The sequence below is a fragment of the Canis lupus genome, chromosome 22 (genome assembly GCF_011100685.1).
Source record: "Canis lupus familiaris isolate Mischka breed German Shepherd chromosome 22, alternate assembly UU_Cfam_GSD_1.0, whole genome shotgun sequence".
In the NCBI taxonomy this organism is placed as follows: domain Eukaryota; kingdom Metazoa; phylum Chordata; class Mammalia; order Carnivora; family Canidae; genus Canis; species Canis lupus.
In genome coordinates, this window is record NC_049243.1 from 13,129,822 (window position 1) to 13,146,474 (window position 16,653).

Here is a 16,653-nt window from a genome sequence, read left to right on the forward strand (position 1 = left end):
TATTTATTTATTAGAGACACACAGAGAGAGAGAGAGAGGCAGAGACACAGGCAGAGGGAAAAGCAGGCTCCATGCAGGGAGCCTGACATGGGACTCGATCCCAGGACCCCAGTGTCACACCCTGGGCTGAAGGCAGCACCAAACCGCTGCCAAAAAGATTTCCACCTTAATGGGTTATGTCAAGGAATTTATTACCAATCTAGGTATTTGTGCTTGTTAATATTAAATTTAGGAATTAATAAAACAGACTTCAAGATGATTGTTATTACTGTGATGACTCAATGCTAAGGATTTAGATTCCCTTAAATAAAAACAATCCCCTGAGCAATGGGTGCAGATACAATCCTGATTAAAGATCAGTTCGATACTGGTTATACTGGAAAATGCAACTGAACCACTATATAACACCATACATAAAAATAAACTTAAAATTGATTTGCAGATTTCATGTAAGACTTGAGCACATAAATGTTCTGGAAGAAAAGATAGATGGTAGGCTCTTTGACATTGGTCTTAAGATAATTTCTCAGATTTGACAAAAAGCATAAGCAACAAAAATAAAGTAGGGTTACATAAAAACGATATAAAAAAAACTTTTGCACAGCAAAGGAGAACATCAAGAAAATAAAAGGCAGCCTATGGAATGGGAGAAAATATTTGCCAACCAACTCTGCAATAAGGGATTAATATCGAAAATATATAAAGAATTCCTATAACTCAATAGCAGAAACACAAATATCTCAATTGAAAAATGGACTACAGGGATCCCTGGGTGGCGCAGCGTTTTGGTGCCTGCCTTTGGCCCAGGGCGCGACCCTGGAGACCCGGGATCGAGTCCCACGGCGGGCTCCTGGTGCATGGAGCCTGCTTCTCCCTCTGCCTGTGTCTCTGCATCTCTCTCTCTCTCTCTGTGTGTGACTATCATAAATAAATAAGAAAAAAAAGAAAACAAAAAAAGAAAAATGGACAACATACTTGAATAAATATTTTTTTTTCCAGAGAAGACATATAAATGACTAGGTAGTACACTGAAAGTGCTCAATATCAATAATCATCAGGGAAATCCTAGTCAAAACCACAGTGAACTATCACCTCATACCTGTTAGGATGTCTCATCAAAAGGACAAGAGGGGCACCTGGTTGGCTCAGTTTTAAGCAACTAACTCTTGATTTTGGCTCAAGTCATGATCTCAGAGTTGTGAGATTGAGCCCTGCATCCAGCTCCATGCTTAGCAGAGAGTCTGCTTCTCCCTCTCACTCTGGCCCTCCACTTGCTCTCATGTTCTTGCTCTCTCTCTCTTTCTCTCTCAAATACATACATACATACATACATACATACACACATACATACATAAATCTTTTTTTTTAAGGACAAGAGATAACGTATTCTGATGAGGATGTGCAGAAAAGGAAACCCTTGTGCATTGTTGGTGGTTATGTAAAGTGGTATATTCACTATGGAGAAGAATATGGATGTTTTTCAAGAAATGAAAAATAGAATTGGCATATGATCTGGCATCCCACTTCTGGTTATATATCCAAAGGAACAAAATTGCTGTCTTGAAGAGGTATCTGCATTCCCGTGTTCACTGAGCCTTTATTTGCAATAGCCAATACATGGAAATAATCTGTTTCCATTGACAGATGAATGGATAAAGAATATGTGGTAAATGTATATACAATGGAATATTATTTAGCCATAAAAAGACAGAAATGCTGCCATTTACAACAGTGTAGATGAAACTGAAGGGCCCTTTGCTAGGTGACATAAGCCAGACAAAAAAAGACAAATACTGCATTTTATCAATAATAGGTAGAATCGTAAGCAAATAAACAAACAGAAACTCATAAACAGAGAGTAGTAGAATGGTTGTTGACAACATCTGAGGGCTGGGAAATTAAGAACTTGGTAAAAAGATACAAATTTTAAGTTATAGGATAAATAAGTTGTAAGGATCTAATGTATAACACAGTGAAGATTATTGATAACAGTGTATTGTATAACTGAAATTTGCTAAGAGATGAGAACTTAAGTTCTCACCAAATCAATAAATAAGGTCATGAAATTATTAACTTAATGTTGAAAATCCCTTCACAGTATATATATAGATCAAATAATCACAATGAACTCTTTAAATATATTACCTTCAATTATATTATATTAGCTTCAATTATATTAGCTTCAATCATACCTTGGTAAAGCTAAAAAAAAAAAAAAAAAAAAAAAGAATGTACTATATTGGTAAGTGATGCACATATGGGCCCAGGGAAATAAAGTTTTAAAAAAGAAACAAAGCCCCAAACATAATAAAATCAGTATTTGTGAACATGTCAAAAAATGAAACAAATCAAAGCTCAGGAGAACACTTAAACACTTAGTGTTCTTAGAAGAGAAACACAAGAGATACAATTAATGGAGATATTTTTCTATAACAACTATTAACTGCTAACCAACAACATATAGAGATATATATGATATAGATATATAAAAACATGCACTACATATGATATAATATATATATGATATAATAATATAATATAATGTATAAGATGTATATATTATATAATATGTAGATGCAGATATATGGATATCTATCTCCCAATATATCCCAAAGAAATGACAAGTTTTCACAGGTAAAAAAAAAAAGTAGAATTTTGATTAGCAGTTAAGAAAAAGCAATTGTGATAGAAATGGATGTGCCAGACAGTATTTAGGAGACATAGTAGTTAAATTTTAGTGTATATAACCCTGACAGCTTTTATATCTTTCATTAAGGTAACTAATGATTCTATTATGACTGATGTGAATGCAATCAAGTGAGACAATTAAAAAAGTTAGCAGTAACCAGCCAATTTCTTGATACTCATTAGTTTAGCTAAAATCTTTTTGTTATCAAATATAAGGTGACTGAGAATATTGTTTTATATAAGTATTTGGGAATATCCAATGATGGTTTTTATCTCTCTTGCCACATCATGACCTTGGCAGTCAGAGACCCCTTTATACGTGGAAATAGTGTTATTAGTGCCTTTAAATCTAATTAGATTAGAGGAACAAGTCTATAATTCTAGAAAACCCAGAGACCATTCAGAAGACTCAGGCTTAAGAATTTGTTCCTTGAGAACCACTCCTGGTACTAAAAATCTGCATCAGAATTCTCCAAAGTAACAACATGCGCACATAGTACCTACTATTCTAGAATTATTGGTAAACTATGTATATGTCAGAGGGTGGGAAATAAATCTGACCAACATTATGGGACCTTCAGTTTCAGTGAAATTTCTACAAATCCAGTGGTCCCCCTTCTAAGGTAAAGAGTAAGTTGTAACATTTCTTTTCTAATACAGCTAATAAAGAAGTACACAGACCAGTGGGCCTCTTGGATTTTTGTAAGCAGCATATTCTCCTTCAGGTTTGTTACTCCAGACCATTTAATAAAGGATCCAAAAAGCTGCTAATTTTGCATGATGTCCACAACTAAAGTCCTGAGGAAATGAACCAAGGACAGTAACAATTATAGAGGCAGAGAAGTTAGGTCTCTGTAAGAAGAGGAGGAATGTATTTGGTTAAATTGGATGAAGGAACAGAGGTTTAGGAGAGATGTACATGATTTGTGTGGGAGAGTGAAGGGGCAGGGATTTGAAGCAGTTAAGCCCAGATGAATTGGGCGAAAAAGGTCTAGAAGAGAGAGGTGGATGAAGTTCAAGGGGTGAATTTCAGAATTAAGTTATTATTGACAGGTATAAGACAGACAGCTAACCAAAAAATGGTAAAATTTTGAAGTCTCCAACTGAGATTCTGGGTTATAAATCCTTGCAATTTTCAGAAAACTTGTGTTTCCTATGGCAGTTTCATCTAACAGATGAATATAATTCTTTTAGTAACTAGAAGACCTTTTTAAAGTGGCAAAATAGTATATACCATTTTTGTAAGATTATTTTGAAATGTATGTGCTATGAAAGTTGCCTCTGAATCTCAGAGTACATTAATCAATAATTACAAAATGACATGAGCAATAGCATAGTAGGATCAATTTGGTATATACCATTTTAATTACCTGTCATAATATAATCTTGGTTGTTACACCTGTAATGAATGCCCTCATGTTCTTGGACTGTGTGATTACACACATGTTTTAGAGGAAACCAAAGAGTAAAAAGATCTTGTGATCTAGTCTAAATTAGGTCTTCTAAATTGGAAAAGGATGTTAAAAAGGAGAATTTCCTGTATACTCCCCTAGCCTACCTAGCTCAAACTTAATTCAGGAATATATAATTTCAGCTCAATGACATAGGACGCAAATTATTTTTAAAATGTGTTAATTCGGGATCCCTGGGTGGCGCAGCAGTTTGGCGCCTGCCTTTGGCCCAGGGCGCGATCCTGGAGACCCGGGATCGAATCCCACGTCGGGCTCCCGGTGCATGAAGCCTGCTTCTCCCTCTGCCTGTGTCTCTGCCCCCCCCCCTCTCTCTCTCTCTCTCTCTCTGTGTGTGTGTGTGTGACTATCATAAATAAATAAAAATTAAAATAGATAAATAAATGTGTTAACTCTTAGAAGAAACCTTTAAATAAGCCATATTTAAAAGTGAGTTCTATGTATCTGGACATCCTTTTAAAGTTTTTTAAGTCAGAAAATATTGATCTAAGGAGTTAGTGCTATATATTTTCTTTCTTCCCTAAACTCTAAAAATTCCCCTTCAATTAACAAGTAATTGATTTTGACAGAAAAATACATTAATTTGGTAGCAAAAAAAGAGAAATCGTAAATAAAAAATGATCCTATATAGCTATGCATTTTTCTTGAAGTATATTGGATGAACTTTATTGATGTGGATTTTTGTTTATTTTCCTCATGGAAAGATATTTAAGTCACTTACTAAATTCCATTCCTCATTATTAAATTATGATAATTAAGATTGTCCTAAGATAATTTTCACCTTTTGCATAGGTGAAAAATACTGTTTATTATATATAGGATCCAAAGGAATAAATGTGAATAGATTAAAGAGATAAATCCATCTGATAAGAAACAGTAGATGTCTGAGACTTCATATTTTCAGAGGCTATTGAATTTCACTCCCATGATCAAAGAGGGATTCATTTTATGTGCACCAGAGGCAGATTCATGAAAGTGGCTAGGTAAAAAATAAAAATAAAATAAAAAAAAAAGAAAGAAAGAAATTCTTTAGACATAGGGATACTGCTTTGTTTAAAATCATATCTGCAGTAACACAGCCCTTTAGTGATTATTTGAATCTAATTCTAGAATCTACCCAGGAGCATGAAATTTTTATAAATCATACTTCAGAGTTGTAGAACTTATAAGATCTGGTTTTTTAATGGATATTTTCTAGGGAAATGTAGCTATTTATGAAATATACCTCTATAGAAAGCCTATGGGTAGTCAATTACTCACCAAACTGTAATAAGAAATGAAATAAATATGAGTTTTTAATAAGGTAAATATATACATCCTGTAAAATGAATGTTAACAATACATATTGTGTGTATATTTAATATATTACTATTCTTTCACTTACATGCATGTAGGTAGAAACATACACTACATACATACATACATACATATATAGGTACGCTACATAGAGTATTTTAAAAATTATAGATTTTTATTTTGACGATCGAAAGAAATAGATGTCTACAAATATCTGAAATTTTCACATCAATCTTTTAACATAAGGCTTCTAAATATATAGGTGGTCATTTAAATTTACATCACTTATATAATAGCACATCACTCCAGGTTCCTGGGTGGCTCAATAAATAAAGTCTTTAAAAAAAAAAAAAAGCACATCATTAAAAAAATAGCACATCACTCCTAGTATAGATTCATTTGTAATAAGGAGGTTGTCCTAATCCAAATGTACTAATTTGGATTGTGATTATTTTTTAAATGCTCAAACTGAAGATTAGCTTTAAAATATACATTACCTACATACATATTTGCTGTAGTACAAGGACAGATATACCATTTTTTAAAAAGATTTTATTTATTTATTCATGAGAGACAGAGAGAGAGAGAGAAAGGCAGAGACACAGGCAGAGGCAGAAGCAGGCTCCATGCAGGGAGCCTGATACGGGACTTGATCCCGGGTCTCCAGGATCATGCCCTGGGCTGAAGGCAGGCGCTAAACCACTGAGACACCCAGGGATCCCAGATATACCATTTTTTTACGGGGAATTAAATACCTTTGATTCTCTCAGGCACTATAATAGAGCACACATATACACTTCTCAGTAATGGGTATGTGATTACCTCCATTGTAAGAGATATTAAAATTCTGTGTATATGACAGGGATGCCCACTCTCACTACATTTGTTCAACATAGTACTAAAAGGCTTAGTGTCAGCAATCAGACAACAAAAAGAAATAAAGGGATTCAAATTGGCAAAGAAGTCAAACTATCCCCTCTTTGCAGATGACATGATGCTGTATACAGAAAACCCAAAGACCCCACCCCAAAGTTGCTAGAACACATACAGCAATTTAGCAACATGGCAGGATACAAAATCAATGCACAGATATCAGTCGCATTTCTGTAAACTAACAGTGAGACTGAAGAAAGAGAAACTAGGGAATCAATCCTATTTACAGTTGCACCCAAAACCATAAGGTATCTGGGAATAAACCCAACCAAAGAGGTAAAGGATCTATACTCAAAACTACAGAACGCTTAGTAGGGAAAACAAAAGGAAAAATGAAAGGAAAAAAACAAAACAAAACAAAACAAAACACCACCCTTAGTTAACAAGATTGAAAACAAAGAGATAAGAATGCTGATATATTCTATTGTCAGTAACTATGTAAGCAATCCAGTTTCATTGTGTCAAGAATGTGGGACACCCTAAAGCCAGGAAGAAGAGGTGGATAGTAACACAAAGTGATTTATTTCCATAAGTCTTGATGATTGGCAGTAACTATACGTGGTCTTCTGAGATAGCTGTAGATTAAACTTTTCAAGCAGAAATATTTCCATCAATAGTCTGTTTTCCTACATTCTTTCCTTCAGCTCTTTCCACTTTCAGTGATTCCAGTTGTTAAAACACTTCAAACTTCCAAGTATGTAATACATTTGGAATTATCTGGCCGAAAAAAAAAAAAAAAAGAATTTTCTGGCTGAAACCAAGTGCACAAAAAATAAGGCCAAAAATATTAACTTAAACATTATGGAATTGCCATATTAATAAGTCAAAAGAGTAGAGTATTGGCAATTTTATTTGTTTAGTATAATATAATTGTATGATATTTGCACACTTTGAACTGACTCACAGGATCATTATGTCTAGTTTTAAATTTCAAGTGAGGAAAATGAGTTCCAAGATGATAGCATGACTTATCCAAAACCACAAAACAAATGATGAGCATGCATAAATATAAAAGGAATTGGACAGAGTATAATGTGTATGCCAAAGAAATCAATCTCTTTAGAAATAATTTAGGCAGCTTTTTTTTGGGTTTACAGTATGGTTTCTCAGTGTAATAATATGTATATGGAGAGAGACTACATGCTGAAGATATTTATGCATCTGAAAATATACTTAATGTATGAATTTTAACTACACTATTTTGGAAAATGTGATTAGTAAAAGGCAAATATGATGTCCTTCTTAGTGTACCTCAAATCACATAATATAGATGTGACAGTGAATTTCTTAATTTTTTCAATTGTACTAGCTTCCATGTTGAAGAAAGTACACTTATTTATACAACTGGTATTTGTTTATTGATGCCTATGAACAAGTGACACCATTATATACTTTGGATAGAAAATGTGTATACACTGTACCTCATTCTTAAATTTCTAATAGTGTGTGTTTTTTCTTAAGATTCCGAACTAGCATAAACTGCTTAATTCCTGCGTCAGAATTACTCCAACCAAAGACAAAAATCAAGGAAATAAGGGTAAACTGTAAAGTGTGGGAGATAAATGCTTCTTTGAAATGTGACTGAGAAGCAGTTTCTCCAGACTAGATGTGTCAGTGAGAGAATGATACAGTAAAGAAACTTCTAATTCTGCTCTTGTTTCTCTCCTAACTTGTTTTAGGTTATTCAGAATCTGTCCTCTTAAGTGATATCTTAATCCTCTGTTTTTAGAACACATAGGATCAAAATCAGGACAACTCCGAAAAGCCTGGTTAAAGTGAGAAGCTGAAAAAAAAAAAAACATTGTGGTTTGACTAGCTTTGTAAAGTCCATTTTCCATCTTCAACCCTTTCTACACACAAAGCTGAGGAATCTATTTGGAGGCAGTGGTTCTTAGACTTGGATTGTACATTGGAGTCACCTGGATTTTCTTTTTAAATTTCATACAGAGCTACATACCAGACCAATTAAATCAGAATATCTGAATGAGATACAGTCATCAGTATTATTTCAACCTCCTCAGATTAAAAACAAATAAAATAAAAAAACAGAAAACAATACCTCCTCATACTCATCAAAGGTTGGACACACTGATAACAAGTACCTCTTCCTGATGCTGTTTCTGTGGAAGAATGAGAGTAAATCCTTCTCTAGAGAAGTTATTTTGTGGGATGTGGAAGGATAAATATTGTTCTTTCAGCCTAGAGCTCTCTCCTCCAGGAGTTATTTTCACCAGGTTCTTTTTTTGTGGAATAGAGTTAATACAGACACCAGTGTATCCTTGGCTCCCTCTCTCATTCTCACTGCAAGAAATAGGAGCTTATAAACAAATCAATACACTCTCTGAGGAATACCTTTATTTCAAAGGAAGTCAACAAGGTGGATCAAACATAGATGTAGTTACAAGCAAATGTTTTGATACTCTTGAAGAAGAGTATCATCATCAAACTTCATACATTAAACATAGAAGAGGTATATGTACTAGTACTAGGATATATGGGCAAAAAAAAAAAAAAAATCCAGAATACATTGTAAAAGAACTGAAATAAAAAAAAAAAACACAGTAGATGGGGTAATTTCTTTCTTTCTTTCTTTCTTTCTTTCTTTCTTTCTTTCTTTCTTTCTTTCTTTCTTTCTTTCTCTCTCTCTCTCTCTTCTCTTCTCTCTCTTCTTTCTTTCTTTCTTTCTTTCTTTCTTTCTTTTCTTTCTTTCTTTTAAGATGGGGTAATTAGAGAAAATTTACCTGTGAGAAACAAATTTGAAAATGGAAATATCAGATTGAAGAATTCTCACAGAAATACCAAGAGAAGATAAGTTAATGAAAAGTATATAAAAAGAAATAAAAAATAATGTAGAAGTGTTAATATCTGGATTATAGGATTATAGAATAAAAGAAAATTTTGAAAATTTAGACTCAAAAATATCTGCTTGTATGATACTATTAAGTGTCCTAGAATAAAAAATGAACAGGTAAGCCTTCAAAGTTAAAAAAAAAAAAAAGAAGAGATAAGAACATTTCAGATTTAGACACCTATAGTAAACTTTTAAAATATCAACGACAAACTAAAGTTTTAAAATCTCAGTAGAAAAGAGTGTTTCCATTAAAATAAATAAAATCAGAATGTCATGAGATTTTTCTGTGATGATATTAACTAAATGAATGCAAATTTTATAAATACAGGGGAGATAGAATTTTAATAGAACTGTCATTCAGATATGATGTTAGATTAAAAATATTCTTAGGCATTTAGGCATGTATGTTTTAGAATATCTGACATATATGGACAAATACTGAAAAACAGTTTGGATATAATATTTATATAACAAAAGTAATATATTCAATAGATATTGCAAGAGATGTTTGAAGTATATTGATCAGTTTTTAAAGATTTACTGTTGTATTAAAAATAGCTGAGATCATAGGAAAAAGATATAATAACTCAGAAAAAGATTTCTTTTTTTTTATTTTTTTTTTTATTTATTTTATTTTATTTTTTTTTATTTATGATAGGCACACAGTGAGAGATTTCTATTAAGTATCAACCTATGTTAGTGGCAGGCAGAGAACAGAGGATGTGAGGGTATGCTTAATATCTTGTCTCATGTTGTAGAAAGACATAGGAATTTTTAAATTATGGAAAAAATAGTATTACTGAGTAAAGTTAAAAATGTACTTACCCTCGGGATGCCTAGGGTGGCTCAGTGGTTGAGCCTCTGCCTTTGGCTCAGGGCGTGACCCTGGGTTGGGGATTGAATCCCACATTGGGCTCTCTGCCAGAATCCTGCTCCTCCCTCTGCCTGTGTCTCTGCGCCTCTCTCTCTCTCTGTGTCTCTCATGAATAAATAAGTAAATCATAAAAAAATGTACTTACCTTGATCTAACAATTTCTTATCTGATATACACCCTAAATAAGTTTGCATATGTTCCATATGAAGCTTGTACGAGTATAGTTTTATAAATGCTGTTCCCAATAGCAAAACACAAGAAAAAATGTAAATGATAGAAAATTATATAAATACATATCATTTCATTCATACAATTGATAAAGCTGTGAAAATAAATGAAAAACACTGCATTCAGCAGTATAGATAAGTCTCAATAACATAATATGGAAAATAGAAAACAAGTTGCAAGATAAATTTAATATGATTTAACTTCAAAATATGCAAAGCTAAATAATGCATATTTTTAGAGACATAAATGTAAGTAGTAAGTGAGGGATAAAATCAAGGGGATAGTAAACACAGAGATGGGGTAGGATTACTACTGAGGGTTGAGGAAGCCATGCTCCTTCCTACATACAGAAAGGACTTCTGACAATAATGATCAATGTCCATTTCTTGGAATGAGAATGTATCCCATATGTTTTAAATCAATTTAACAAAATATGTGGGAAAATAGGCTTGGGAAACGCACTCAAAAGGAGAAGAGGATGAGCAGAATAATTTTTTTTTTTTAAATTCCTACCTATTCCTTTCACTGAAGTTAGAGTCAATAGACAGTAACTAAAGTGTACTTTTCCATTTACAAGATGGAAGCTATGTTCATTCAGAGTCACATTTATTTCTCTGAATGAATGTGACTTATGAACATTTCTTTCTGACTCCACTCTGAACCTGAAGGTTGGAACACAGATTGGAGATGTGCTGCTTGGTTACACAGGTTTACAGATTTCTCTTGGAGGGCAATCAGTGATGGTGTAAGATTGGCTGGGAGAGTCACCATCAGCATCAGCAGATTACTGATATAAAATATAAACTCTACTTTAGGAAATTGTCTCCAGGCAAAATTTCTGGGTACATTCTTTACTTCCCACATATACTTATTTTTCATCCTATTAACTTGTTTCATTGTTTTCATAGATTTTTGGGAAAATGTTCTCTCTTTTTTCCACATAATTTCCTAGGACACATGTGAAGGGCAAAATAACATAAAGCCAAAGAAAATCATCTCAATGTTAATAGACTTTTAAAATCAAATTATATAGAAATATTTTCTTTTAAAACCATTGATAAGATGTTAAGATCAGCAAGGATCAGCAGATTAATCTTTAATTTAATATTGAATAAGTTGCACAGAATGAATAATATTTGAAAATTTTATATCACTCAAAATATTTTATTGAGATATTTCTGTACTAATTCCTATGAATAAATGAAATAGTAAGTTACTTTTAATTTAAAGCAGTACTTCATCTGAAGGATTCTATTTTTATGAGCTAAATGTTATTTAGATGTTGATTATGCTTATAATATGAATTTGAACTTTAACTGACTTCATAAAAGTCTATACATAGTGAGAAGCATGGGTATATATTTAGCCTATGCTCAAATTTTAAAGATGCTAGAATATGGGTAAAGCTTTCTAGCATCCTTACCCTCTAGTGGAACAAGCACATTTGGAGAAAGCACAACACTTGACTATAGTTTTAGTTGAAACACATTAATGTAAGAGTAGATGTAAGAGGTGTTTGTGCGTGCGCGCGCATGTGTGTGTGTGTGTGTGGTGACAATGTTGGAAGAATAGGGAAGCAACAGTGAGGAGTTTGTCCATCATCTGCAGATTATTAACTTTTATATTAAAAATTATCTAGAAGCCATCAATTAATGAATAAAATGTAAGTGACATGAGAGGACATTAGGATATTGTAAGTATCTCTTTCCCCTGTATTTTATATCAAATAATAAAATCATGAGGTGACATCAGTGAGAATAACATAATAAAGTACTTCAAATCTCTTCTCCTCCATGAAAAGAACAAGGTCAAACTTGGCAGAATCAATATTTTCAGAATTTGGAAAATTAATCAAGGTCTTGCTGAAACCTGGGGTAAAATATGAAGAAAAAACAACTGAATCTCAGTAAGAACAGCAAGGTTTATGACATTGTTACCTTACCCCATTCCATCCTTTCACCCCCAGTTAAATATTTGAAAATCAACAGCATTCATGGTGAAAACCAGCAGCCTTCTTGCCACTGATGGAGAAGGATAAGTTAAAGCTCCTTCAAAATCCCAGTCCCATAGAATTCTTATTAATAGACCCATTTATTGTTTTCTTGAAATCTCACTTCTGTTGGTTTTTATTTGACTAACTTAGATCTTGTCTATTATGCAAAGGCATTTGTTGGAAATAATTAGAGGCAATGGATTCAAACCAACTACATACAGATAACAATTTCAGCAAACAATAGGTTAATCAGAAAGCTTAAAAGGAGATACCAGATAATGAGATATTCATCAGGGTCTGTCAAAACTCTTAAATATTCCTGGGAATCTAGAAGGCCATGTACTATATTCATAACCAGAGCTGTGCTCATGCTTAGGAAAATCTCAAAAGTCCCTAAATTCTTATGTTTGGAGGATCTTGAAGTTCTGTGAAATCAGGGAGTATATCTAAGGCAGAGTTGTAAATTGCCTAGTTGAATGTTGAAGGTGTCCCTCAATAAACACATCGAGCCCCTCAGTGCTCAGAGTCTTAGAGGTATTAGGCATTTAATGAAACCCCTTACCCATCACTAGCTGACTACTAATCTAACTGAGCAGAGACTTTAGTGACCCTACATGACATAGAATACACACTAGAAAATTAGTTCATAACATAAATAAACATAGCAGAGCAACAACAAAAAATCCTGTCCAAAGTATATAATCTGATTTCCAAAGGTGCCATGCTATATTATTTAAAATGTAGTTTTTTAAAAAGATTTTATTTATCCATTCATGAGACACACACACACACTCACACACAGGCAGAGACACAGGCAGAGGGAGAAGTAGGGTCCATGCAAGGATCCAGGATCCCTGGATCATGCCCTGAGCCAAAGGCAGACACTCAACCACTGAGCCACCCTGGTATCCCTACAATGTACAGTTTTGAAAGGAAAAAAAAACCTGCAAAGCAACAAGAGTATATGGCATATATATGGAAAAAATAGAAATCCCAAAGAATTCCAGACATTGAACTTACTTTACAAAGACCTTAAATCACTCAGTAAAGAGACAGACATTATAGAAAGAAACCAAATTGAAATTATGATGATGAAAAGTACAATAAATGGAATATGAAATGTAATAGCTCAACAACAACAAAAAAAAGTGAGCAGACAGGAAATGAAATAAGCAAATATCAAAATGAAAGTCATTTGAGATTATCCATTCTGAGGATAAAAAAGGTGAAGAAAAGTGAAAAGATCCTTGAGACCTGTGGGCAATGAAGTAGCATACCAATCTAAACAAATTGAGAGTCCCAAGGGTGGGAAACAGAAAACGAGGCAGAAAGAATATTTGAAGAAACAATGGTCAAATATCCCCATGTTAATGATATGTATTAATTTACACTTCTGAGAAGCTCTATGAATTCTGGAGTAGACCCAAAGAAATCCACACTTAGACAAAATTGCCAAATTTTTCAAAAATCCACCCAAAACACTGAATTGTATACTTTAAATAGATCAATATAATGTTATATAAATCATATCTTGATAAAACAAAAAGAACTTGTGACTTCCTAAAGAGAATGAACTATTTTAAAGTGACTTTATTCATTAAGCTATTTAAATGGAATGTTAAATGATCTACATTCTGAAAGGCAATGACATTCATTGCAATAAAATTAATGGTGATATGTACATCCAATGATAGTGCCTATAATTAGTCATTGCTTAGTCATCCTGTTATAGTTGTGGGGAGGGGAAGGAATAAGTATATATATATATACACACATATTATATATATAATAATATACATAATTAAATTATATAATATATTATCACTATATATTATATATTTTATAATATATATTATTATATATAATTATAATTATATAATCCTATAAAATATAATATGGAATAATTATTCACACATGATTAGTATTAATTGTATTCATATAAATATATATTTAATAATCATAAAAATTTATATAATATATAATTAATATATAAATATATGATCATATATTATATCATATAATTATATATTTACAATATTACATATGATTTTTTTACAGAAGTATATTTATATTAAATATAAAATTATATGTTATGATGTAAATATAGTTTATTAAATTTATATTAAATATCCAATTGATAATTGTATTATATTATATATTAATCATATAATATGTAAAACATTATATAAAAATATATATTTGTATATACTGACATATATATAAGTAATATATATATTTGTAAATCAATGAAGACCAATAAAATACTAAATTACCCCCAGATAGAATACAGCATGCCTAAACACCAAATTCTGGCATTCTTTTTTACTTTTCCTTTAATTTTTGTCTTTTTAAATGTCAGATCTGCTAACACCCTGAAAATAATTAGAACTTCCAGGAGAGTATAAGAGGGATAACTTAAATAGCTTATATTTAAGTTAATGAAATGAGATAATTTGGCCATATAAAAATTTTTACACATGAAATAAAATTCCTTCAAACTATACTAAAATATTAGAGTATTGGTGCCAATTTATTGTGTAGTTCCTAACAGTAAGATATTTAAAATTATAAACAGAGAAGATAAATGATCTTTATGCCTTTTCTTAAGGATTATGCAATGTCTTATTTGATTGATGGGAAGAGTACACAATATAATTAGAATAAAACTAGTCCTTAGAGAAAAAGTTCAGACATTCATTGGAACTTTTAATAAATGAAAAAATAGCTTGGGAAATAGTATACATAGTATATGATATACTTAAAATAAATTTCGAGAAATTCCTACTAAAAACAGTAATTTGAAATAAATGTTTCCAATTTATGGAATTTCAAGACAAACATTTTCATCTCTGTTGGCATATACTCTACTTTTTTTCTTGAAATCCATCTACAACATAGTTTCAGATGGTATTTGTCAGAAATACACACAAAAAAGTCAAAACAAATAAAATAGTATTCAACAGTGTAATACTTTTTTATATGTAACCTTACATTCACTGTATTATGAATTTGTTTCTTGTAGGCCTTTATATCCATTTTTAAATAAATGAAAATAGCATCACAAGGACTGTAGGCTCCTGACTTTGTATTCTTAAATCTGTGAATGATTCTTATTTTTTATTTCCTATGAAACAAAGATTTTAATATTAATCATTTATAAAATTTGTAAGTTTAACTACAGTCTCAAGCCATTACCTGTCATTCTTTCTTAAATATAGCAAATGTAAAAGGATAGGCCAGTGAAGAAATCTCCTACATTATACCAAAAGTTTTTGTTTTTTTTGTTTTAATTATTTTGTTTATAGTTTTTTGTGGTTTCAGCCCATTTTTTTTTCTTTTAGGGAAAACCAGTATATGTTGAGATGAAAAGCAGTATAGTTATTAGGTAGAACCAGCATTGCAGTCTATGTTTTTCTGAAAGAAGATATGATGGATATCTGATTATCTGAGCCTTTTTTGTATGACAACAGCAGTTGGGTTGGAAGCAAAAAGACGTGAATTTTTCTAGCTGGTTTTGGATTGTACTATTTTTTTTTTCTGATATGGTTTACATAGTTGTATTCAGTACCTCTCCTTGGAAAGACATATTGCTTTAAAAAATACTTAATAATAAGTTCAGATCAAATGGAGCATCAGTAACAGAGGTTTGGATACTGATTCAAAAATGATTAAATTTAAACCTGTTACATCTTCAGTACCACTTATTTCTCATTCACACTATTTCTGAGACAACCATCAATATTCCCACTTCTTATTTTAGAAATAGCTCACCAAACAAGGAAATTGCATGACAGAAATTATGTTCTGTTTGGGAGAAACCAGTTAATTTTACAATGAAAAGGAACCAAGAGCTGGTATAATAGGAAAAGTTAAAAGATACAAGGAATCATTGCCCTGACCTATCTATTCATATACACTTTTACACTTCTGAGGGTCCCAACTGTAAAATAAATACCCCAAATGCTCTGATTAATGAACTAGTTGTTGCTTAGTACATAAAGCAACTAAACTTGACAAGCAGTGACATATTAGGATTCAATGATACCTTCCGACCAGCAGAAATCTAGTAAACAAAGAAGTATGCGGAGAAAAGATAAAAGGACAGCATGCATTGAAACAATGTTTCTTATTTGGTGATTTTTCTCTCTAATTCTTGCTTTCTTTAATGAAGTCAAGGAACTGTTGTGGCTCACTGCAAAGGAGCAAAAGTTACATTGGCAGAGAGTTGTTTCAAATTTCATTTGCCTACAGCAAGGTTTTGAAAACTACTAAATCTGTTTTATGGAACATAAGAAAGTGGTTTTCCTTTTACTAATAAATG

At 32.1% G+C, this 16,653-nt stretch overlaps 1 long non-coding RNA gene across 7 annotated transcripts in view; it reads right to left on the reverse strand.

Annotated features, from left to right (window-relative positions):
• Positions 1-16,653, reverse strand: part of LOC111091836 — a 94,899-nt gene that overhangs the window by 11,431 nt on the left and 66,815 nt on the right. For 3 of the 7 annotated variants that reach the window (XR_005376315.1, XR_005376313.1, XR_005376318.1), the window contains one exon: positions 10,124-12,208. The exons of 1 other annotated variant lie outside the window; for it this stretch is intronic. This is a non-coding gene — a long non-coding RNA (uncharacterized LOC111091836). Of the gene's footprint in view, positions 1-6,781; positions 7,104-8,488; positions 8,688-10,123; positions 12,209-16,653 lie in introns of those variants that run through there. 3 more of the 7 variants (XR_005376314.1, XR_005376312.1, XR_005376317.1) reach the window with 3 other exon arrangements.